The sequence below is a fragment of the Helianthus annuus genome, chromosome 13 (assembly GCF_002127325.2).
Source record: "Helianthus annuus cultivar XRQ/B chromosome 13, HanXRQr2.0-SUNRISE, whole genome shotgun sequence".
NCBI lineage: Eukaryota > Viridiplantae > Streptophyta > Magnoliopsida > Asterales > Asteraceae > Helianthus > Helianthus annuus.
Genome location: NC_035445.2, coordinates 129,987,015 through 130,011,097, shown reverse-complemented (window position 1 = coordinate 130,011,097; position 24,083 = coordinate 129,987,015). Strand labels below are relative to the sequence as shown.

General features: G+C 39.5%; 1 long non-coding RNA gene across 1 annotated transcript; it reads right to left on the bottom strand.

Moving 5' to 3' along the window:
- Positions 1-507: 507 nt before the first annotated feature.
- On the bottom strand, positions 508-18,366 carry LOC110903244. Its single transcript, XR_004877696.1, has 3 exons — positions 18,270-18,366; positions 1,033-1,079; positions 508-932 (listed from the first exon to the last, which is right to left on the bottom strand). It is a non-coding gene; the product is annotated as an uncharacterized LOC110903244 (long non-coding RNA).
- Between the last annotated feature and the right edge of the window lie 5,717 nt (positions 18,367-24,083).

The following is a 24,083-nucleotide window of genomic DNA, read 5'->3' as shown; positions in this document are numbered from 1 at the left end:
CCACTGTTTAAAATGGCCCGCTTTGACGTGAACCCATTCTTACTCGTGACCCAACCCGATCGGGCCACTTTAGGAGTCAAATAATCATTTAAAGTACCTCAAGACGCTTTTATGTTTGTAGTAGACACAATGCATATGTTTGTAGTAGACGCAATGCATATGAACCTCAAGATGCTTCTATGTTTTAGGAGTCAAATAATCATTTAAAGTACCTCGCTGCGGCTGTGCTCACTGAGGCTCCGCTCGTTGAGGCTGCGCTCCAAGATTTCCTCCATAAGATCATTCAGTTTGCCTGTCGAGGATATTGAACAACCTTCTTTTACAGAGCTGTTCAAGCAAGGGAAAAGTTGTGAATTCAGGGAGCCATCTCCACCTACAAGAAGTAGAATATACGAAAAACGATTTAACAAATTATTCCAAGAGGTTATAAATAATAAACTCGGTTACAAAATAAAGAAAAGATAGCCTGGAAAAGTTACAAGGAAGCTGTGATATATATAAATATATGCAACTACCAGCCCGGTCTTATCTTGTATTTGCCACCGCCAAAACCTCCTGCCTCCTTATAGAATAGAGAGTCTGCGGTAGCTTCACCGGGAAGCTGCATGCTACTCTTTTGAATCTCTAAATAAAAGGAAAAGATTGATTTTTATTATCTTTAATTTGGTGTATCTTTTATAGAAAATACTATCGTGAACTCCTCGTTAGAAAAACACTGCGGCTTGTTCGCTCCTGCAACAGTGGTTTCACAACCTACATGCGCGAATAGATCTTTATAATATGCTTAACTAATATTTTATTTTAATTCAAATGGAGATGATGAAGCTGACCTTCCAACAAGTAGAAAATACGTATGGAACGTTAACTGTATAGTAGGTGATGGTCTTCTCCGGGTAGTTGAGATCATCAACAGTCAAGATTGTTTGCAGCAGCTGAAATGCCAAAACATCAAAGTTCGTTAAAAAACTGTGTGTGGATATGTACCATTAACTGGTTCAATGCAGAAAGCTTAAGGCCGTTCATATCTAAAACCTTCACGCACTTGGCAATATATTTCCGTGCCGTTTAGTTGCTTCCGGCTACAATGAATTCAGTAAAGGTGAGAATTTCTAACATGACCCGGCACATGAGACGAAAATAATCAGGTTTAGATTGTCATATCTAACTCGTTTAATAAACGGGCCGTGTTTGGGTTGACATGTTAACCCGTTTAAGCAAACACATAGACATGATGACATGCCATCTAACGAAACACCGGCTATACCGATTTTCATAATGAAAACACAGCTCATGAAAGCCAATAACTCACACCACACCCCAATCCAATTGGTATAATAGCTGACGCCAAATTACACACAACTACACCAAGGAACATTAATGATTAACAAAAACTTGAAAATAAGCTTGATGCACATCCCCCAAACCGCACCACCTGCACCTGCAGCTGCAATAGAAAACACGGAAGCAACCGAAGTTTACCAAAAACAAAAGAAACACACACTACACCAAACAAAACCACCCCAAAAAAGAGACCGGTATACCACCACCCAAGAGAAGTGATGTGCGTAAGTGTGTATATAATTTAAGTATATAATTTAAGCCCTTTTTACACTTTTTAGCCAAGTTTTAAATTTATAAAAAAACGATATTTACTAACTACTAAACACACATATGGGCAAGTTCACCCATCGTGTACGTAGTATAGTGTTGGTAAGATACCGAGGTCGTCCAAGTACACAAGAACTTTTAGTACCGGTTTATCCTCAACGTCTAATTAATCAAAATGTTAGAAAAAGGTTTTTAAACTAAGAAAATAAAACTAACTAAAATGCTGAAAAATAAAATAAAAATAAAAACAGATAGACAAGATGAATCACTTGGATCCGACTCGTGTGTAGTGTAACCTTTGATTATTTTCGCACTTTTGCACTTATTTAAGAGATTATCTTAGTTATTGTAGTAGGCCCCTCTTTTGAAGGCGACGTTACCCTCAACCCAGTAGTTTGAGTCAGCAAGGATACAATCCTAAAAGGTCGGATTATTGAAAGATAATTAATTAAGTTATTAATGCATAATGTGGTAGGCCCCTCTTTTGAAGGTGACGTTACCATTGGCTAATTAGTCTAAGTCAGCAGGGATACAGTCCTAAGTAGCCGGGTTAAAGTTTTAATAGTAGTTTAACTTATGAGGGGGTCAAAGAGTTTGGACACCCGCCATCCAATACTTTTGGGTATTGAAGGAGGTCCTACTAAATTTAACCCAGGTCCTTTGCAGGATCTATACACTGAACAATGGCAAGACTCTTACCAAACAGTTCCCTTAACCTCCGACCAGGTAGCCAACATACCTCCATATAGACCGTGGAGATATGAATGGAGAAAATCTTTTATTTTATATAGACAGTAAAATAATGCCAAGACACCACGGACAAACGATAAGGAAGAATCACCTTCAACATAAGAAACTAGTAATTAAAGTCATTAATACAAAACCAATTAAAAAGTCCAAAAGATTAAAAATAAAAAGTATTACACTAAACACTTGTCTTCACCAAGTAATGTAAGAGACTTAGGCAAACATGGCCTTTGATTGTCAAGAACTCTTACGATCAATCTTGGATCCCGAGACGACTCACACACTCTACGATGGACAATGGATGATGGTGTTGTGATGGTGGTGGGTGGTGGGTGAAGTGTGAGAGAGGTGGTGTGCCAAGGGATGAGTTGCAAGAGCTTCAAACACTCCTATTTATAGGCTGAACAGAAGCTCGGGCATGGCCCCGTGTCCGCTGGGCATGGCCCCGTGTCCATCCGCGTCTCTCTCTTCATTAATTGCAATTCGCAATTTCAATAAATGCGTCTGCAGGGAGTTGACCACGCCCCCGTGTCCGCTGGGCACGGCCCCGTGGTGGGCAACATAAGCTTCTATGACTTTGTCTTTTCTACTGCCACTTGAGCACGGCCCCGTGTCCGCTGAGGACGGGGCGTGTTCAGCCTTCTGTCTTCTTTGTTTTGCTTGGAAAGATGTTGTCGGGAGGTCGGGCTTGCCACTTTTGTTCCTTTTCTTGTATTTATGTTAGATTAGCTGTCTTTTTTCTTTTTTTGTTCATTTGAGCTCATTTAATCCTGAAAATACAAAAGGAAGACAAAAGCATACTTTTTCCAACATTAGTACTAAAAAAGGGTTAGTTTTATGCCACAATTGATGTAATTTATATGTCGCATTTTGCGCACATCAAATACCCCCACACTTGAATCTTTGCTTGTCCTCAAGCAAAACTCTTTATTATGTGGCTTACACACCCAAATGGAATGGGTAGAAGAGAAGGTTTTTGGGCTTGTCATAGAGTGTCGGATTTCCAAGATTCTTTATTTAGGTTTTATTTTTATTTATTTACAATCCTATTCGTCATGATTTATTAAAAACGTTTCATAAGATAAATTACTTATTAGGGCATAACATGCCTTTTTAAAATTCCATTTATATACAAGTTCACATACCTCACGGGAATCACTCAACACTCGGCCGAAGGTGTACTTTTTTTAGTGAATCACTCGAGAGCGGCATGGAACTTACTCCTACCATAAGCTTGCCAAGCAATCAATCCTCCTCCTTTTTAACTATATACCTTTGTAAATATCAAGAGCACTTTTTGGGTGAATGGTTAGGCTTGGGCTAAAGGTGGGTGGTTGGGTTAGTGGTTAGTAAAAGGGCGAAAGGCGTAAAAAGTATCGGTTTTTTTAAAGAGTTTTTCACAATTTTATTTTTATTTTGATGAACCATTTCTTTCAAACAAGGTTAATTGAGAGGAAAATTGGTTTTTAATACACCAACCTTTGTCCCGTTGGTAAATAATAATCTTACCTACGTAATTGGTATACAATAATCCTACCTATCAACATGTTGGTACTCAATGAACTTCTGTTAATTTTTTTTAACTGAACTTAGTTTTTAAGTTTTATTTATTACATAAACAGTCCCTGTAGTTGTAATTTACTAGTTTTAACTATTTTAAAACTAGTAAATTACAGTCCCTTGAGTTTTTTTTTTTTTTGTTTTATAAAATAGTTAAAACTAGTAATTACAACTACAGGGACTTTTTGTGTAATAAATAAAACTTAAAAATTAACTTCAGTTAAAAAAAATTAACGGAAGTTCATTGAGTACCAACATGTTGATAGGTAGGATTATTGTATACCAATTAAGTAGGTAAGATTATTATTTACCAACGGGACAAAAGTTGGTTTATTAAAAACCAATTTTCTTAATTGAGAACTTGTTTGTTTACTTGGATTCATCAACTAAAATATATATTTTTTTTTCAAAAAGTCATAGGAAAAACCGAGCCTTGTTACTAAAAGAAAAGGTTAAAAATAAAAAGGTTTAGGTGGGTAAAAATGGTGATTGTTTTGGGTTAAGAAATGAAAAGGTTTAGGCTCAAAGGGGTTAACTAGGGGGATTTTGGGTAGGTGGTAAAAAAATGAAAAATAATGGTGAAGAAAGAAAAAGGGTTAGTCCTAATGCCTCCATCATTTACTTACTTGGGTTTAAGTTGGTAAGGACCGGGAATGTATTGTCGTGGCAAGTTCTAGAGTCGTACGAACCAAGCGGCTATTCACACAAGAAACGAAAGATGAGCATTTAGTGTAAATATATGTATTTGTATGCTCGATAAAGGCTCAAAACTCACTTTTGTGGGAATGGGTTTTTATGTGATCAAGTATATATAATCAAATTTTAATTAAGCTTGTAGATTTGTAAAAATATAACCTTGTTAGAACTTTGGATTCCTAACTTAAACTTGGAAAAGTAAAAAAAAATTTGGGGTGATTAGCGGTTCCAATAGAGTTTTGTTTAAGGCTTGTTATTACGATTTGCAAGATTCAAGGTTTTAGCATCCCCCCACACTTAAATTACACATTGTCGTCAATGTGTCCCAAAAATAAGTTTTTAGGGTGATAGAATGTGTAAAAGGGTTTTAAAAGCAAAATTTTATGTTACTGGCATCCTGGACACGGCCCCGTGTCGGATGGACACGACCCCGTGTTCAACTGCCAGTAACGAAAACTTACAGAAGGTGGGCACGGGGGCGCGTTGGCTGGGCACGACCCCGTGTCTGACAAAATCTGCAGAAGTTAAACAAACAGCAGGTCTGGGAGGTGGGCACGGGGGCGTGTCGGCCAGACACGACCCCGTGTGGACAGTCTGCAAAGTTGAAAAACAGGTTTCTTTCTCCGGTTTTCCTGCCGTGGCTTTAGTAATGTTTAGCACTCTAAGCCTCGTATGTACCTGTTTTATCAATAAATAACACACCAAAAAATACTAAACGTCCTAGATTACCATGTTCAACATCCAAACCATCAAGTTAAAGATAAAAACAAAAGCAGAAAATAAAAATAAGTTAGGGAAAGTAAATTGTTCACCACATCGGCACGCAGGCCGGAAATTGTTTGATAGAAAAAGGAATTTAACCTGTGGGTCACCAACCATCCGCTCCTACTCCTACTCCTACTCCACCCGCCTAGTCCATGTCTTCATCAGTGTCATCACCTCCACCCCATGCTCCGCCATGTACTCCCGGATGCTTCCGATGTCATCTTGGATATCAGAGATGTTTCTTTCAATGGCTCCGACCCGGTGGTATGTGTTGTTGGCGAGGTTGTATGTGTTCCTGGTGCACATAAGGTTTTCCTGCAAAAGATCATGTAAATTCTGAAAGTTAGGAAAACCACCTCCTTGTGAGGAGGACGGGCCCGGTTCACCGTGGGGTTGGTACTGGTATTGGGGAGGTGGAGCATGAAGGACTAGCACCTCTTGCGGGTTCCATGCATGACCTTGCATCCTCTGAAAGCTTACCGACCCGTCTTCCGCCTCATAGATTAGGTTCATGGAGCGACAAATGTGTACATCGACCCGTCCTGAGCATGGGCTCCTTTCGAAAGACCTGGGTATGTTCGCGAAGTGCTTGAAGAGGCGGTACACCCATCCCCCGAAGAAAATAGGGGTTGGTGCATGAGCAAGCCGGTTCAGATGCATGTTCCGGAGTAGGAGAAATGGAACATCGAGGGGTCTTCGGTTGTGAATGCAGTGAAGGACCACCAAATCTCTCAACCCAACTACGTCGCTGCTGTCATGTCTTTGACTAAGAGAGTAAGCGAGGAGCCTATGAATGTAGCGGTAAAGCGGATCCCTCAGCTTAGTGCTCTTAGTGCTGCTCGGATTGTAGAACCCATCACCAATCTGAGCCCATGCGACTTGGCGTTCGTTCTCATCCAACTCTCGCATTCCTCCGGTGTTTTCTTCATTCCCCGAATCCTCCTCCATATACAGCCCAACTATTGTGCCGAATTGTGCCATAGAGATCGAGTACCTAGTTCCACCACACCGAAATGCAACCCCATTATTGTCGAAAGGGCGCACCTTGAGTTGAAAGTGAAGGTGCTGTAGAACTCCATAGTGCACTCGTGTACCGATCGAAGTCGAGTGGTTAGGGCAACCCTTAGTGGGCCGGTAACGAGGTTGTTAAACCGGTCAAGTTGGTTCACCATGGCTAAGAGGTCCGTGCATGCTTGTCTTGGGTATTCTTCGGGTCTTGTTTGAAGTATGTCATATCTGGCCCTAGCATCGAGCTCATTTGCGTTGAATCTTGTGAACTTCTTTGACATCTGCAAGAATACACCAAAAGTTAACACGAAACAATGAGATTTTAGGAGAAAAACTGCAAACAGTGGGCTGGACACGGCCCCGTGCTAAGCGGGTACGACCCCGTGTTCAGGCGTCTGTTGCTCAAAAATTCCATTTTTCGACCCGGTCCCGAAAATCTAAAAATTTTTGACCAAATAGGTGCAGTTTCCCCCGAAAATGAAACCCCAAGTGCCGTTTTTCCCAAAACAAACCGTTTACCCCTTCAATTTTATCTTTTTCGGCTCAAAAACAAGGGTTTGGGGTTTTTGTGAGAAATCGGGAAAATCTATCAACAATACAAGTGGGTTTACTTCCCATAACACTAATCTAAACTAATGCTAACATATTTAAGAAAAAATTTGAGGTTCAATCCGGATGAACTTCAAGAACCCTAGATTTTTCCCCAAATTTTTGATGTTTTAACTACATGCAAGTAAATAATCTAACTACTAATGATGATAGAATCATACCTTGATTTTATTAGAATGAGAGGAGATGTCAAAAATCTGCGGAAAATCGCCTGGACCAGAGCGTTTTTCGGGGAAACGGGGCGTGTAGAATGATGTAACTGATATGAAAAAGGGGTTTTATCCCGGCAGTTGCGCGGACACGGCCGCGTGCCAAGCAAAGTCTTGAAAAAAAAATTTTTAGTGCTCGTGTGAGTGCCCTGTTTTTCTAAAAACTTGGTTAGAAGACTTACCGGTTTTGATGTTTACCCGCTTGTTCGTAACATACCAGGTATGATGTTGATGCGTTTACTCGTCGGCCGTTTGAAGCGAGATCTCTTCCTCCTCATCCTCAATGGATCCTTGATAGAGTTTCAGCCGTTGGCCATTGACTTTGAATGGAATTCCACTACGAGGTTTAATTTCTACTGCACCGTGAGGAAAAATATGGGTGACGGAAAAAGGTCCTGACCACCTAGATTTTAGTTTACCCGGAAATAATCGAAGTCTTGAATTAAACAATAGAACTTGATCTCCTACTTGAAATTCATTAGGTTTAATGTGTCTGTCGTGTAAATTTTTCATTCTTTCCTTATAGATTTCAGAGTTTGAGTATGCATAATTACTTAATTCGTCTAATTCATTTATTTGACAAAATCGATTTTTACCTGCAATTTCTAAATCCAAGTTTACATTTTTTATTGCCCAGTAGGCCTTGTGAGCAATTTCTACCGGCAAATGACAACTTTTTTCATAGACGAACTTATATGGGTTGTGCCTGTAGTTGTTTTATAAGCAGTTCGAAAAGCACATAAAGCATCATCTAATTTATCGGCCCATTCCTTTTTATTTAAACCTACGGTTTTTTCAAGTATTCTTTTTAAACCTCTATTAGTCACTTCGGCTTGTCCGTTTGTTTGAGGGTGATATGCTGTTGAGTCCCGGTGATAGACCCCATACCTTGTTAAGATTTTTTCGAGTTGATGATTACAAAAAAGGGTACCTCTATCCCTTATTAATGCTTTAGGTGTTCCAAAACGAGAGAATAATTTTTTTCAGAAACCTTACCACGACTCTTCCATCATTTGTTGGAAGTGCCTCGGCCTCGGCCCATTTAGACAACTAATCGACTGCCACAAGTATATATATTTGTTTCCTTTTGACAGTGGGAAAGGTCCCATGAAATCGAGTCCCCACACATCAAAGATTTCACAAACGAGAACGCCATTTTGTGGCATTTCATTTTTGGAAGAAATACTACCTGATCTTTGGCAAGCATCACATGTCTTGACAAGACGTTGCGCATCTTTGTAAATGGTCGGCCAATAAAATCCTAAATCAAATACATTTCGTGCGGTACTAGCGGTACCATGATGTCCTCCATATGGACCTTCATGACAATGGCGGAGAATTTTTCGTGCTTCGTAGCCATGTACACACCTTCGGATGAGTTGGTCGGCACACATTTTGAAAAGATAAGGATCTTCCCAAAAGTAATGTTTTACATCAGCAAATAATTTCTTTCTTTGGTGATGTGGCCATCCCTTGGTGACTATACCGCTAGCTAAGTAGTTAGCATAGTCCGCATACCATGGTTCTTCCTTGTATTCAACCATTTCTAGGGACTCCGTTGGAAATTTTTCGTTGATTTGCTCGTCCCTAGTTGCCTCCAAAGCTGGATCCTCTAAGCGTGAAAGATGATCTACAGCGGTGTTTTCTGCTCCTCTTTTGTCTTTGATTTCAATATCAAATTCTTGTAGGAGTAGAATCCACCTGATCAAACGGGGTTTTGCGTCTTGTTTCTTGAAGATGTATCGGATAGCTGCATGATCTGTCTAGATTATAGTTTTAGAAAGAACAAGATAAGAACGAAATTTATCAAAAGCAAATACCACAGCTAGTAGTTCTTTTTCAGTGGATGTGTAATTTTCTTGTGCATCGTTAAGTGTTTTACTAGCATAATAAATTGGGTAGAAATTCTTTTCTTTTCTTTGTCCCAAGACTGCTCCAATGGCAAAGTCACTTGCATCACACATGATTTCGAAAGGTAATTTCCAATCAGGCGCTATCATGATAGGTGCATTGACTAGCATTTCCTTTAGGGTTAGAAATGCTTGATTGCAATCCTTGTCAAAGATGAAAGGCGCATCTTTTTCAAGTAATTTTGTTAGAGGTCTTGAAATTTTAGAAAACTCTTTGATAAAAAGTCTATAAAATCCGGCATGCCCTAAGAAACTTCTGATTGCTCTAACGGAGGATGGTGGGGGTAATCGAGAAATTGTGTCTATTTTTGCTCGATCAACTTCCATTCCTTCGCTCGAGATCTTGTGACCAAGTACTATTCCCTCTGTTACCATGAAATGACATTTTTCCCAGTTAAGGGCGAGGTTAGTTTCCTCACATTGGGATAGCATTCATTCAAGGTTATCGAGGCATTGGTCGTATGAATCTCCAAAGATAGAAAAGTCGTCCATGAAGACTTCCATTGTTTTTTTTATCATGTCATGGAAGATGGCCACCATGCAACGTTGGAATGTTGCGGGGGCATTACATAGACCGAATGGCATGCGTCGATAAGCAAAAGTTCCGTAGGGACATGTGAAAGTTGTCTTTTCTTGGTCTTCAGGCGCTATCGGAATTTGAAAGTAACCTGAAAAACCATCCAAGAAGCAACAAAATTTATGACCGGATAATCGTTCTAACATTTGATCAATGAAGGGCAAAGGAAAATGGTCTTTCCTTGTTGCTTCATTTAATCGTCTATAGTCTATGCATACTCTTCATCCTGTGACGGTTCTTGTTGGTATTAATTCATTCTTTTCGTTAGTTATTACCGTCATACCTCCCTTCTTTGGGACTACTTGGACGGGACTCACCCAAGGACTATCGCAGATAGGATAAATAAGTCCGGCGTCAAGTAGTTTGATGACCTCATTTTTAACCACTTCTTGGACATTTGGATTTACTCTTCGCTGTGGTTGTATTACTGATTTGTAGTCATCGTTCATTACAATTTTGTGTGTGCACATGGAAGGGCTTATTCCTTTTATATCTACAAGCTTCCAAGCGATCTCATTTTTATGTTTTTTCAAAAGTTTAATTAATTTTTCTTTTTCTATACTACTTAATTTAGACGAAATAATTACAGGTACCATCTTTGTCTAGAAAAGCATATTCCAAACCTTTTGGAAGCTCTTTTGATGCAGCGCGTGAAACGAAAAAATGAAGATTACACGTTGATTCTACGAATACCCGTGTAGCTCTTCCCCAACCCCCAAATTGTAACCCCAAAGGCCACGGAATTTGAAGTGAAAAATCAGTTTTCTCAAAATTCAATTCTGATCTTCTCATTAGCTTTAGCAACATATAAATAAAGACTGAAATTCGAAACGGGCCTAAAAAAGATAACGGGCCAAACACACGGCCTAAAACAAAAAGCCCAAAATAGTTCACAAAACATAAAAATGCAAATAAGTAATAGAAATAAGCGTTTTTTTGGCCCGGACGATGACCCAGGCGGTTTGCAGCAAGATGGAGCTCGTTCTCGCCTTCGAATCGCCTGGTCGCACGTCCCAAACGGACCCCCGTAGCCCAAGTTAGGGCCATTTTAGTGAAAGCCCTTTTCTTACGCGGTCTTGGGCCTCCAAGTACATAATAGCCCGCTCTTCCACACTTGGGCCCACATCATCTTTGAGCTCAAGGGGTGGGTCTTTAGGAGACTCCTTATTTTGAGGCTCATTTTGATCACGAACTTTAAAGGTTTGTTTTATGGCGACCTCTTCTTCAACAAAGTGGTCAATCTTTTCACTTGTATCGGGTGGCTCATCTTCATCTTCAATTAGGGGTCATTATTGCCAAAAGGATATTTCATTGAACGCTCAAGATCTATGCTCCTTTTGAATGCCCCTAATTGAAGAGGTAAATTATTAAACTTCCGGTTTTTCAAAGCTTTGTGAGTTTTTACAAAAGGTCGTCCCAACACTAGAGAAGCGTCATCGAGGATGACAAAGTCGGTTGTGATTACCATTTGATTTGTTTGAACCAGGACATCCTCAACTACACCGATTGATTTTATTACTCTCCGGTTGGATAGAAAAATGGGTATTCGAAGTGGAGCAAAGTCATTAATACTCAATTTTTCGAAAATGTAGTTAGGCATTATGTTAACACAAAGATCCTTATCAATGGTGACGCTACTAATAAATGAATTTTGAAAAAAACATGGAACCGATGTAATGTTGATTTCAAAAGGGTCTTCTTTTATTAGCGAAGTTTGATCATTAGTTAACTTAACACTTACCATTTCCTCAATTTTTGCGTTAGTGTTTAACTCTTTTTAAAACTTAGCATGAGTTGATACTAAACAATGATTTTCAAAAGAAGGTGACAAGAGATTAATCTCTTCAAAATTAGACTCTTCTTGAAGTTTAACGTTATCGGCCTCACCTCTTTCGTTGTTTAACTCATGTGTTGGTTTTTCACTTATTTGTTCTTCCATTTTTAACTTTTCAACTATCGTTTCTTTAGTTAATTCTTCTCTTGCGCGGGACTACTCTTCCCTTGCGCGAGATTATTTTATGTATCGCTCGATAGTTTTAAGTTTTTCTATTATCCTATCGGCCACTTCGGTGATAGAGAAAGGATCGGGATCCTCAAAGCTTGAATTCGTTTGTTCGATCCTTGGTTCATCATAGTACTCATATGAAGTAGATGGTCCCCATTGTTCTTCATTGTAAGCATATGATGGATAAGGGTTGTAATTTCGTTCTTCATAGTACTCATATGAGGTGGGTTGTTCACGCCATGGTTCCTCATAATAAGAATATGAATGTGGTGGCTCATATGTTGATTCCTCAAAGTATGAGTATGAAGGTTCATACCTTGGTTCATCAACATATGAGTATGAGGGGGAAGGTTCATACCTTTGGTCTTCATAGGATGTGTATGAAGTCGATGGCTCGTACCTGGGCTCCTCATAATAGTTGTGTGAATTGGATGGTTGAAATAAGTTACAACATTGTACCGAGTGCGGGTTACCACAATTAGTGCAATAGTCTCTTATGTAATCATCCTCCTCATAGGTGTAGTTGTAGCCTCCTGAGTATTGATCCATAAGAATCACTCAACAGACCACAACTGAGTCTCGGGACCAGAAAACTAAAATAAAGATGGAAACAGAGGCTGGACACGGTCCCGTGTTCAGGGTCTGTATCTGGGCGTTTTAATAAAAGTTACTGGTCTCGTTGAGCACGGGGGCGTGTGCAGTGAGCACGGCCCTGTGTTCAGACTCTGTATCTGGGTGTTTAACTGAAAATATGCAACACGGCCCCGTGTTCAGTGAACACGGCCCCGTGTTCAGGCTACTATAAATGCAAACTAAACTAAAATGCAGAAAAATGTGAGCGCGTTTTGAAAAAGTTTTGAAAAAAACTAATTAGGTCGTCGATTTTAAGCTTTCTTAAAATCCTTGTGTCCCCGGCAACGGCGCCAAAAACTTGATGTGCGTAAGTGTGTATATAATTTAGGTATATATTTTAAGCCCTTTTTACACTTTTTAGCCAAGTTTTAAATTTATAAAACACGATATTTACTAACACTAAACACACATATGGGCAAGTGCACCCATCGTGTAAGTAGTATAGTGTTGGTAAGATACCGAGGTCGTCCAAGGACACAAGAGCTTTTAGTACCGGTTTATCCTCAACGTCTAATCAATCAAAATGTTAGAAAAAGGTTTTTAAACTAAGAAAATAAAACTAACTAAAATGCTGAAAAATAAAATAAAAATAAAAACAGATAGACGAGATGAATCACTTGGATCCGACTCATGTGTAGTGTAACCTTTGATTATTTTCGCACTTTTGCACTTGTTTAAGAGATTATCTCAGTTATTGTAGTAGGTCCCTCTTTTGAAGGCGACGTTACCCTCAACACAGTAGTTTGAGTCAACAAGGATACAATCCTAAAGGGCCGGATTATTGAAAGATAATTAATTAAGTTATTAATGCATAATGTGGTAGGCCCCTCTTTTGAAGGCGACGTTACCCTCGGCTAAGTAGTCTGAGTCAGCAGGGATACAGTCCTAAGTAGCCGGGTTAAAGTTTTAATAGTAGTTTAACTTATGAGGGGGTCAAAGAGTTTGGACCCCCGCCATCCAATACCTTTGGGTATTGAAGGAGGTCCTACTAAATTTAACCCAGGTCCTTTGCAGGATCTATACACTAAACAATGGCAAGACTCTTACCAAACCGTTCCCTTAACCCCCGACCAAGTAGCCACCATACCTCCATATAGACCGTGGAGATATGAATGGTGAAAATCTTTTATTTTATATAGACAGTAAAATAATGCCAAGACACCACGGACAAACGATAAGGAAGAATCACCTTCAACATAAGAAACTAGTAATTAAAGTCATTAATACAAAACCAATTAAAAAGTCCAAACGATTAAAAATAAAAAGTATTACACTAAACACTTGTCTTCACCAAGTGATGTAAGAGACTTAGGCAAACATGGCCTTTGATTGTCAAGAACTCTTACGATCAATCCTGGATCCCGAGACGACTCACACACTCTACGATGGACAATGGATGATGGTGGTGGATGATGGTGTTGTGATGGTGGTGGGTGGTGGGTGGTGGGTGGTGGGTGAAGTGTGAGAGATGTGACAACCGGTAATTAACGACTTCTAATTACGCGATTAACAAACATTTTAGGCGATAACAAATAGTGTTTAAAACACGAAGTAACTTAATTAGGCTATTGAAATGCCTAGGGACGCTCGTCAGACGTTACAGTGCGCGAATGGTGGTTCGCGAGAAAACAGCGAAACGATAAGCGATAACGAACTGAAACCGTACAAAATACTGACCACACCAATAAATACGAAGTTTATACTTATAACTTATACTTAAAAATTTAGTTTTGCGAATTTATCTTGCTTTCGTACGTCACAAACGCAAACATGAACGAGAAACGCGACTGTAGGAACGCACCAGCAACGAAACGGAAGCATCGGACACGCGCGTAATCTTCAAAAATTAAATTTTACGATATATTTAGTTTCGTAATTAAACTTTAATATCCGTACTCTAAATCAGATCGAAAAACGGTTGAAAACAAACAAAGGACGCATTTTACGCACTTTTTATGCAACCAACGAGCAAACGCGTCAACGATGAAATACCGATTGTGTTTTACGTATTTTGATAATAAAATTATATTTTACGCCTCTTATGGAGTCCGGATCGTGAAACCGGGTTTCGTAGGAGCCTACGGGCCGTTCTAAATTGAGAAAGCGGGCTTGTGGGCCTTGGGCCCAAGCCCAAGCCCAAAGCCCACTACCCAAACCCTATGCATATATGTGAAGTGATAACATTAATCTTGCCAATTGAAACCCTAACTACACAACAACAGCCGCACACCACGTTCTATTCCCTCTCAAACTCCTCTCCTCTACAAGAACTTTATCTACTCCATCTCTACATCATCTAAACCATTCTCTAAACAAACACACAAACATTTCAACTCAGAGCCTTCATCATCATCATCGGATGCTCACAAACGCCTTTCCCTCCCTCGTCTCCTACTTAGCAGCCACGCCGGCCGACTTCCAGAACTGGTATTCCGGTCACCCCCCCTCTCTGCGAGGTATGAAACGGACCACCACCACCACCATCGTGGTGGTGGTGGTGAGCGACGGTTGGCCAGGAAAGAGATGAGAGAGAGAAGCACGGAGAGATCGGAGAAAGATGGCTGACCACCACCACTTAGTGGCGGCACAAGGCAAGCAGCGGCAACGACACCACCACAGGCGGCGGCGCTGTGGTGGTTAGCTTGGCTGCGGTGTTCGACAAAAGGCAGCAGCAACGAAACGGTTCCAGAGGGATCCGACAGCACATCCCCACCTCCTTCGCTGCTCCGATCGGGATACGGTGGTGGCAACGGGTCTTGCAGTGGCGGTACAGTCAGGTTTGGGTTTTTGTTTATTTCGTGGAACGAGTTAATTCTGGTGGGTTTCATGGCAGCGACAAGGGGATGCTCTGGGATGGACTTCGAGCGGTAAGGTTTGATCTCATACTCGCTTTATCTTCCGTTTACCCACCACTTTTATATTGGAAATTGTTGAGTCATTTTGGGTGTCGAGAAGCAGATCCGACAACGACTGTGGTGGCGGTGTTTTGGTTCAATTTGTTTATGTTCGGGATTGGTGCAACGTGGTCAGATTCTAGTGCGGGTTTCGGGTCGTGGTCAAAGCTCGGTCAAACCGAGTCAACTCGGGTCAACTGCGGGTCAACTCAGTCAAGATGGTCAAAGCTCGGTCAAACCTGGTCAACACAGTGAGTTGACTCGGTCAACTCAACCGGTCAACTCAGTCAAGCGTTTCGACACGAAGATTCGGTAAAAGATTTAGGACGAATATTATTTTCGTTAATTATTCCTCATTTTATACGCGACCGAGCTCGAACCATCCTTTATTTAGTTATTATATACGTTTAATTTTTTTTGGCGTATTTTGGCGAAAATTATATACATATATTGTCTGATTGAATTATTGTTGCGTTTTGATTTAAAATATCGACACATTGGATGTCGAGGTTATCCTAAAAACAGAGGAAACTCTGTCCGTTTTCCGTTAAAAACCCGCATTACAAAACATATTTAAATCTTAAAGACGACACTTATCGAGATACAAGTTTTTTTTAGAATAAATATAGAAGTATATTTATTTGGCGATGTTTTACGAGTGATAAAACGAAACTATAACATTTTGACACACACACGAAATACTAATCAACGAAACTCGAAAAATTATATGTATTTTCAAAACGCATTGAAACTCGAATGCTTTCACGACATAAGTATCACTAGTTATATTTATTTCAAACAACGTACTTCGTATACTCTTATAAAAATAAATATAATGTTTTATATTTATTTCAAACGATGAAATTCATAAGTTATATTTCAAACTTTTAATATTCGGAAAATCATATAAAATAAATATAATTATTTATATTTATTTTAATCGTCTAGAATACGAATATTTTTATAAAATGAGTATAGTCGATTATATTCATTTCAAACGTCGAGTTTCGAATATATATGTATACATATATATCTATCCATTTCCATCCTATGAAAATTACAACGGTATATTACCGTAGCATATACGACACAACAAGACACTCCCTTATCCGTATACGTATTTCTAATTCACGACGACCAACACGACATCGCAAGTATATATTTATATTTGAATATATATAAATATATATCTTAATCACTTGTAAACTAAGTCGATCTCGAGACTTAGTTCTATCCCAATTATAAACGGGATCAAATAACCATCGATTGGTTATTCTAAGTCAAGTCAACACTACCTTAAAGTCGTTTAGTTAACGACTCGGTAGAGCTCGGACACGTAGTTTAGCTACGTCAATTCAGTTAGAAACTTATAATTATTCCTTGATTAGGAATGCTTTAGTTGCACGCTAGCGAGTTCACATTCTTGAAATGACATCACGGAATCACGTTAAGCTAGCTTTGCACAGGAATATCCAGGTGAGTTCATAACCCCCACTTTTTCTGTTTTACATTTTTATAAATGTTTTCGGGGGTGGGAAGACCTGCAAGTTTCGCAAAAGTACATAATATTTCGATGAACGAAAACTATATATATTTCTAAACCATTTCGCAACAGGATTTCAACGAACTCAAATGGTTTACGAAAAGTTCATGCTAAACTTACCGGTTTTTACAACAATACAAGGTTTTCGAAACATGCATGAGTTTTCATGACGTGGGCAAAGGCCCAATGTCACTAGGACTGGATAGTTCACTAGGGCAAAGGCCCAATATCACTAGGACTGGATAGTCCACTAGGGCAAAGGCCCAATGTCACTGGACTGCTAGGGCAAAGGCCCAAGGACGTGGGCAAAGGCTCAATGTCACTAGGGCTGGATGGTCCATTACTCACTAAGGGCCATAAGGTCTCTAAAACTGTACAGTGAAGTCCTCGCTACTATTTGGAACTATAATCGCCTGCTAGTCTACCGTCTTGAGTAAATGGTTTGGCGAGGCACTTGCTAGCATAGGGTGGGTTATAGCCTCATGCGGGCATGTTGTCTTTGTCGTACACGGGCATTGACGGTTATACAATTTATACAAATACAAGATTTTCAAATGACATGTCAAAGAAAATGGTTTTATTACATTTTCTCGACATTACTTAAACCGGTTATCTAAAAGATTTGTTTTAAATCTTTTTCAAAACAAACTATGAACTCGCTCAACTTTATGTTGACTTTTTTCGCATGTTCTTTCTCAGGTTGCATTTTCAAAACTATGGAACGGTTGGAATAGGAGAACCCATGGGAATTCGAGTACTTAGCGGCGTTCATTTTCTAGAAGTCTTAGCTCAAACCCTTCCGCTGTGCAATGAAGATACCGGTCCAGTCACGCCAGCTCTGATATTTCGGGGTGTGACAAGAGAGGTGGTGTGCCAAGGGATGAGTTGCAAGAGCTTCAAACACTCCTATTTATAGGCTGAATAGAAGTTCGGGCACAGCCCCGTGTTCATCCGCGTCTCTCTCTTCATTAATTGCAATTCGCAATTGCAATAAATGCGTCTACAGGGAGTTGACCACGCCCCCGTGTCCGATGGGCACGGCCCCGTGGTGGGCAACAGAAGCTTCTATGGCTTTGTCTTTTCTGCTGCCACTTGAGCACGGCCCCGTGTCCGCTGAGCACGAGGCGTGTTCAGCCTTCTGTCTTCTTTGTTTTGCTTGGGAAGATGTTGTCGGGAGGTCAGGCATGCCACTTTTGTTCCTTTTCTTGTATTTATGTTAGATTAGCTGTCTATTTGCTTCTTTTGTTCATTTGAGCTCATTTAATCCTGAAAATACAAAAGGAAGATAAAAGCATAATTTTTCCAACATTAGTACTAAAAAAGGGTTAGTTTTATGCCACAATTGATATAATTTATATGTTGCATTTTGTACACATCAAGAAGCATAAGACAGAACAAACAACCAGAAACCAGAGCCCCAATGCGCACCCAACACATCCATGACTGAGAAACATAATTTCCAGTTTAAAAAGAAAGGGTTTAAATATATAACTGCAGACTTGTACCTTTGGGTTACTTATATTCTAAATTAGGAGCTTGAAAGCAGCCAACCACCTTTAGGTCTAACTTACATTCAGCATTCACAGTAGAGACAATGTTCCTACATGTATCAAGAAAGCAAAATATATCAATATTTTGAAGTGAACAAATAATAATGGAACTCGTTAGTAGCGTTAGAAAAAGGATTAGCAACAAAACGAGGTCAGGACCATTTAAAAAAAAAGTTGATCCACGTTAATGCTTAGAATGTAACAAAGTGCCGTTAGTAGTAAAAATAACCCAGTGAATATTTGGATTTAAATAAGAAATCCTAATATTAAATACAAGCGAATCAAAGTTTTAAGGAATTGAGTTTATAAGAGCCTGAGTTAACAGGACTTAAAGTAAAACGGGTTATAACTCTCGGGACCCACCAAGTAACTAGGAATATTAACCTAGTTAGTTATAAGTCTTGGAATAATAAGAAAAGCAGGGTTAAAACACCCTTTATGCAAACTTGTGTGAATTAGAGGGACTAAAGGTGATAAGCTGGAAACTAGTTTTATTTAATAAAAAATCAACACCAAAACACACACTCTAAGTGTGTGTTCTGGTCGAGACAATCACAGGAGCCAAGGGGGTTCCCTTACTCAAACCCTAACAAGCACAAAATCAACAAAATGAAAGGGGAAATCGAACCCAAATCGAAATCCGAGCACAAATTAGTGATCACCTCAGTGAAGGGATCATAAGGTATGTCAAAATTCCCACTTTGGTTCCATCTCAAATTTTGATGAACACATGAGATTCGAATCTGAGCTTGCATGTTCGTTGTTTGGATGAATTTAGGGATGAAACTATGTCTAGGAGTAAACCCTAGTCATTTGTTTGTTGAATTGATGTTCATGGTTGTGAATTCATGATCATACACTCATGTGTCAAGTGGGTTTTGTAGAATTATGCTAAACACTAGGATTATCTTTGTTAACCTAGTGTATTTGAGCTCCATGAAGAAAATCCAGAATTTTTGATATAAAAATTTGACATGAACATGCAACATGATGCTTAAATCTTGGCTAAATAGTTAGTCAATAACTTGATTGTGAATTATATGAAATCATGCTCATTAGGTGTTTGACATAATGGCTAAGAGAAAAGAAATATTGAAAATTCGGACTAAAAACGCATATTTGATTTGAGTGGCAAATTGTGCGTTAAGACCTATAAAAAGGGTTCTAAATGGAATGTGGATTGAAATCATTAGGCGAGGAATCCGGATCGTCAAGTGGACAAGCCGGTGGAAATACGCGTTTGAAAAGGATGCTTAAAAAGGTACGTAACTATGATTCCGTTACGTTATGCTTGATTTCGTATTTTTTTTTCGCTAGTAGACTTTAAATTAGCATAATACATGAAATTGGCATTTAGTTGAAGTGACGAAGATCACTAGGTAAATAAACGGGTCGAAAGGTGAAATTATCACCCTTTGACAACATCGACTAATGGTTTGTCGAGTTACATGTTTATAGGAATAAATATCAAATGGATACGCACATCGCTATTGCTTAGCGGCTACTAAGTCAAGGTATTGAAACGGGTCATTATAATGATCCGAGCCAGGTATGTATAATGATTCAACTCATCATGTAGTACTTGAGATTCTATAAGAGTTAGACAAGGTTAAAATATAGTTATTCGGTTATCTTCTAGGTAAACTGAATAAATGGAGTTACGATTATGGTGTTTAGAAGCACATGGGTTTATAAACAAGATTATAGTTAAAAGGTCAAATTTTTGGGTCAAACAAGTATTTAAAAGTTCCTTTGTATTAAAGAAAGGATAAAAATTGACCAAATTGCCCTTGTAAGCTAATTCGAACAAACAACCCTTGCAAGAGGTTCGGAAACAAGTTTTATGATTAAATAAATGCTTAGAATAAGAAAAGATAGTGAAAGATGTAAATTCTTGGGTCGAATGACTTTATATGAGTCTTTGACGTAAAACAATAATCCGAGGGGTAAAACTAGGAACATATAGATATCCACATTTAATCCACCACACGTATAGTTGTGGTGGAAGATTACTTGATAAGAAATGTAGGAATATGATGCTAGAAATGAATGAAAGCGATTTTAAGCTTTAAAGTGCTTAAATACCCTTAATGGGTCAAAATAAGCACTTGAGCGTAAACGGGTTCTAACTAAGTAAGAAACCCATGATTTATGATTAATTTGATAGGAGATATTGAAATTATGATTCTCATGGGTTTATAGATCAAGTAAACATGTTTGTTTGATAAAATCGCAAACGGGTCAAAATTTGGTAAAAAGGGTAATAAGCCGAAGACTTAAAAGTCTTAAATTTTGTTAATCCGGGTGTTGGATTTTAACTCCGTATGATGAAGGATCAATTTACAATCATGTAGGAAGAAACGGTAGGTCAAACGGACAAGCGGATTGAAAGATACGCAAGTTTTCGTGTCAAAAACGGCAAAATGGGAGGGTCTGATGCAGGGGCCACCGTAACTTACGGTGGGCACCGTAAGTTACGGTGGAGGCTGAAAACATTACGGCAGTTACCTCCTGCCTTACGGTGGGGGAATTTTATACTAGGGGCCACCGTAACTTATGGTGCCCACGATTAGTTACGGTGGAGGCCAGATTCAAGTCTTTGTTTCTGGAACAAAGATATCAATGTTGGAATTACTTGACTTCCTTGTTTAATTCGATTATTTGACCCATTATTCCTTATTGTACTAGTTATTAAATTATCAAAGCTGACTTTTAAGTTGGTTTTGATCACAGGTGAATGTCGAGAGTCCCGGATGAAGATCAAGCATCAAGCAAGAACCGAACACACGTTAATCGAAGCTTCCGCTATGTTGTTACGTCGCTATTCTAAAACGGCGAATTAAACCACATTATGTTATATCACTTTAAATTGTAAAAGTTTTTAATAAACCAGTATTTTAGCGTGAATGTTTATATACAATTACTCCGTAATTGTGATTATTTATGGAAATCGCTAAATAAAGTTACGGTTGTCCCAATTGGTCAAACCCAACCGGAACCATTACCTGTAACAAGAGCTGAGCTTGAAGCTCTACTAAACCAGCAAGTCGCTAAAGCAATCGTCCAATATGAAGCAAGCAACCCTGCAAACAACAGCAGACTAAGAGGAACCATAATGGGAATCGCTCAGGCGATAACTCTTGCCCTAGGTCCTACCGAGGGTGGAGTAACGATGGAAAAATCAAATGAAAGTCCGATGAAAAGGAAGATGCATGTGGGGTCTTCGTTTGACAACAAAAGAAAGTTTTCAGGCTTGAAGAAAGGAACCCAAGCAAGTCATGACAACTCAAATGCAAACAAAAGGAGGGGAGCAAATCCACCTCATGGCATGAAAGCTTTTGGAGCCACCAATGAGGCTAGATGAAAGGTTTATTTGGGAAATAAGCCGAGATGTAATGGATGCAAGTTTCACCATGAAGGTCGACGCCCGAGACCTAAGTTTAATAGGTGTGGAAAAGGGGACATAGCAAAGATACCTGTTGGGCAAGATACCCAAAACAAGTAGGAAATGGTAACTACAACCAAGGGGATAACAACAACAACCAAGGCGGAAACGGTAATGTTAGAGCTCCTGGTTGCTTCAAATGTGGTGACACAGGGCATTTTAGAAAAGATTGCGATAAGAAGGACCAAGCACGAGGAAGAAATTCACGAAAGGAGCTCGTGAAGCACGTCAGGACCTGAATATTGCGACTGGTACGTTCCTTATTAACCAACACCATGCATCCATTTTGATTGATACTGGCGCCGACTTTAGCTTTATATCTATAGAATTTAAAAACCTACTTGGTTTAGAAGCAAGTAAGCTAGACACCCTCTATTCAATAGAATTAGCAAACGAGAAATGAGTCGAAGAGGATGAAGTTATTGAGGGTTGTACACTTGAACTTGGAGAACGAAAGTTTTCTATTGACCTACTACCAGTTGGTTTAGGTAGTTTTGATGTAGTAGTCGGCATGGATTAACTATACAAGAATAGAGCTGAAGCTGTCTGTCATGATAAAATCATCAGCATCTCTGTTGAGTATGATGAAGCACGTATAGTACATGGCCTTCACGCAGTTGAGGTGAGAACGCTGGGCCCCGTAAGGCGGCGGATTGTGACATCCCACATTGGTTATAAAGGTGCATAAGTGTCTCCGAAAAGGCTGCATAGCCTTCCTCGCTCATGTCGTCGACAAGGAGACCAAGGAGCCGGAGTTAGAAGACATCCCTGTGGTGAGGTAATATCCAGAAGTCTTTCCTGAAGACTTGCCTGGTGGCACTAGTGGCAAAGCCGCCTTACCGACTAGCTCCGTCCGAGATGCAAGAACATTCGACTCAACTGCAAGAGCTGCTAGATAAGGGAACTTATCAGGCCGAGCTTCTTGTCCTGGGGAGCTCCAGTGATATTTGTTAGGAAAAAGGACGACAGTTTCCGTATGCGCATACAACTTGACCGGAGAGGAACTCAAAAGAACTAATGAGGAAAAAGTATTGTGCGTAGGTTACAGGAAGTCAAACAACTAACCATCAAGGATCGGTACCCCTTACCGAGAATTGATGACTTTTTTGACCAACTACAAGGTTCCAGCTACTATTTCAAGATTGACTTAAGGACAAGATATCATTAATTGAGGATACAAGAAGAAGGTATCCCTAAAACGGTCCTTCGGACACGCTATGGGCATTACGAGTCCCCTGTCATGCCATTTGGCTTAACAAACGCACCGGCGATATTCATGGACCTAATAGATCGGGTGTGTAAGCCATATCTGGACAAGTTTGTGATTGTATTTGTTGGATCTGAGTTTGATTTTGATTGTATTTTGTGTTTGAAATTAAGATGAAAGTGGATGAGTGTGCAGCGGAATTAAGATGAAAACAAACTTTGCATACAATCAAACGAGAGTAATACTTTGATCAAACATCTTTACACAATGAACCCAAAGATTGAATTTATTTCAACAACGATTACAATGATTGATGAATGAATGCAAACTCCCCCTCAGCCAGAGCTCAGTTGTTTGTTCGTGCAAAGAAGACGAATGATGCAAAAGAGCTAATAGAACAGTACAAAGTACTGAACTATTTATAGGCACTTGCAAACTACTGAGCATCTTAGCTGACGTCACCATGAAAGTGACATCTAACCTCCTAACAAACTCTAACCTCTGATCTACACATACACTGCTTGTGTTGACTACTACTAATACATTCTATTACAAAACAGACTTTAGAACAGTTGCTGCAAACTTCTACTGCTGTAAACCCAGCAGCACTTGTCCGGATCAGCAATGCTTGACTCAAGGCAGTAGATTGAATCAGCAGGACTTTAGTCTTCCATCAGATCTTTTACATGAGCAGCAGTTGTAGGTCAGCATTTTGCAAGATCAGCAGATAGGAGGTCATCAGTTGTTGTAATCACTTTCAAGGGGAGAGACTTGTATGTAAACATCTGCTTATTCTGGATCCACTACTCTGATCCAGTTTTGGCTTTAATTATCTGTTCCTCTGATAGGGTTCAATCCTAACAATCTCCCCCTGGAACAGATAATGCCAAAACTCTTCATTATTGTGGACATTTTATTGCCTCATTAACAGCTCCCTTATCTGACCCTTTAAATTGTAGTTCAAAGTCAAGGGCATCTGTGTCTTCATCATCCCTGCTAAGTGGAAGATCAAGGAGATCATGCAAATCTTCAAGACTCAGGCCAAGAGCTTGTTCCCTTGATATTTCTCCACTTCTCCACCAGACCTGAGCAAAGTCAATACGCAGGTCTATTTGTC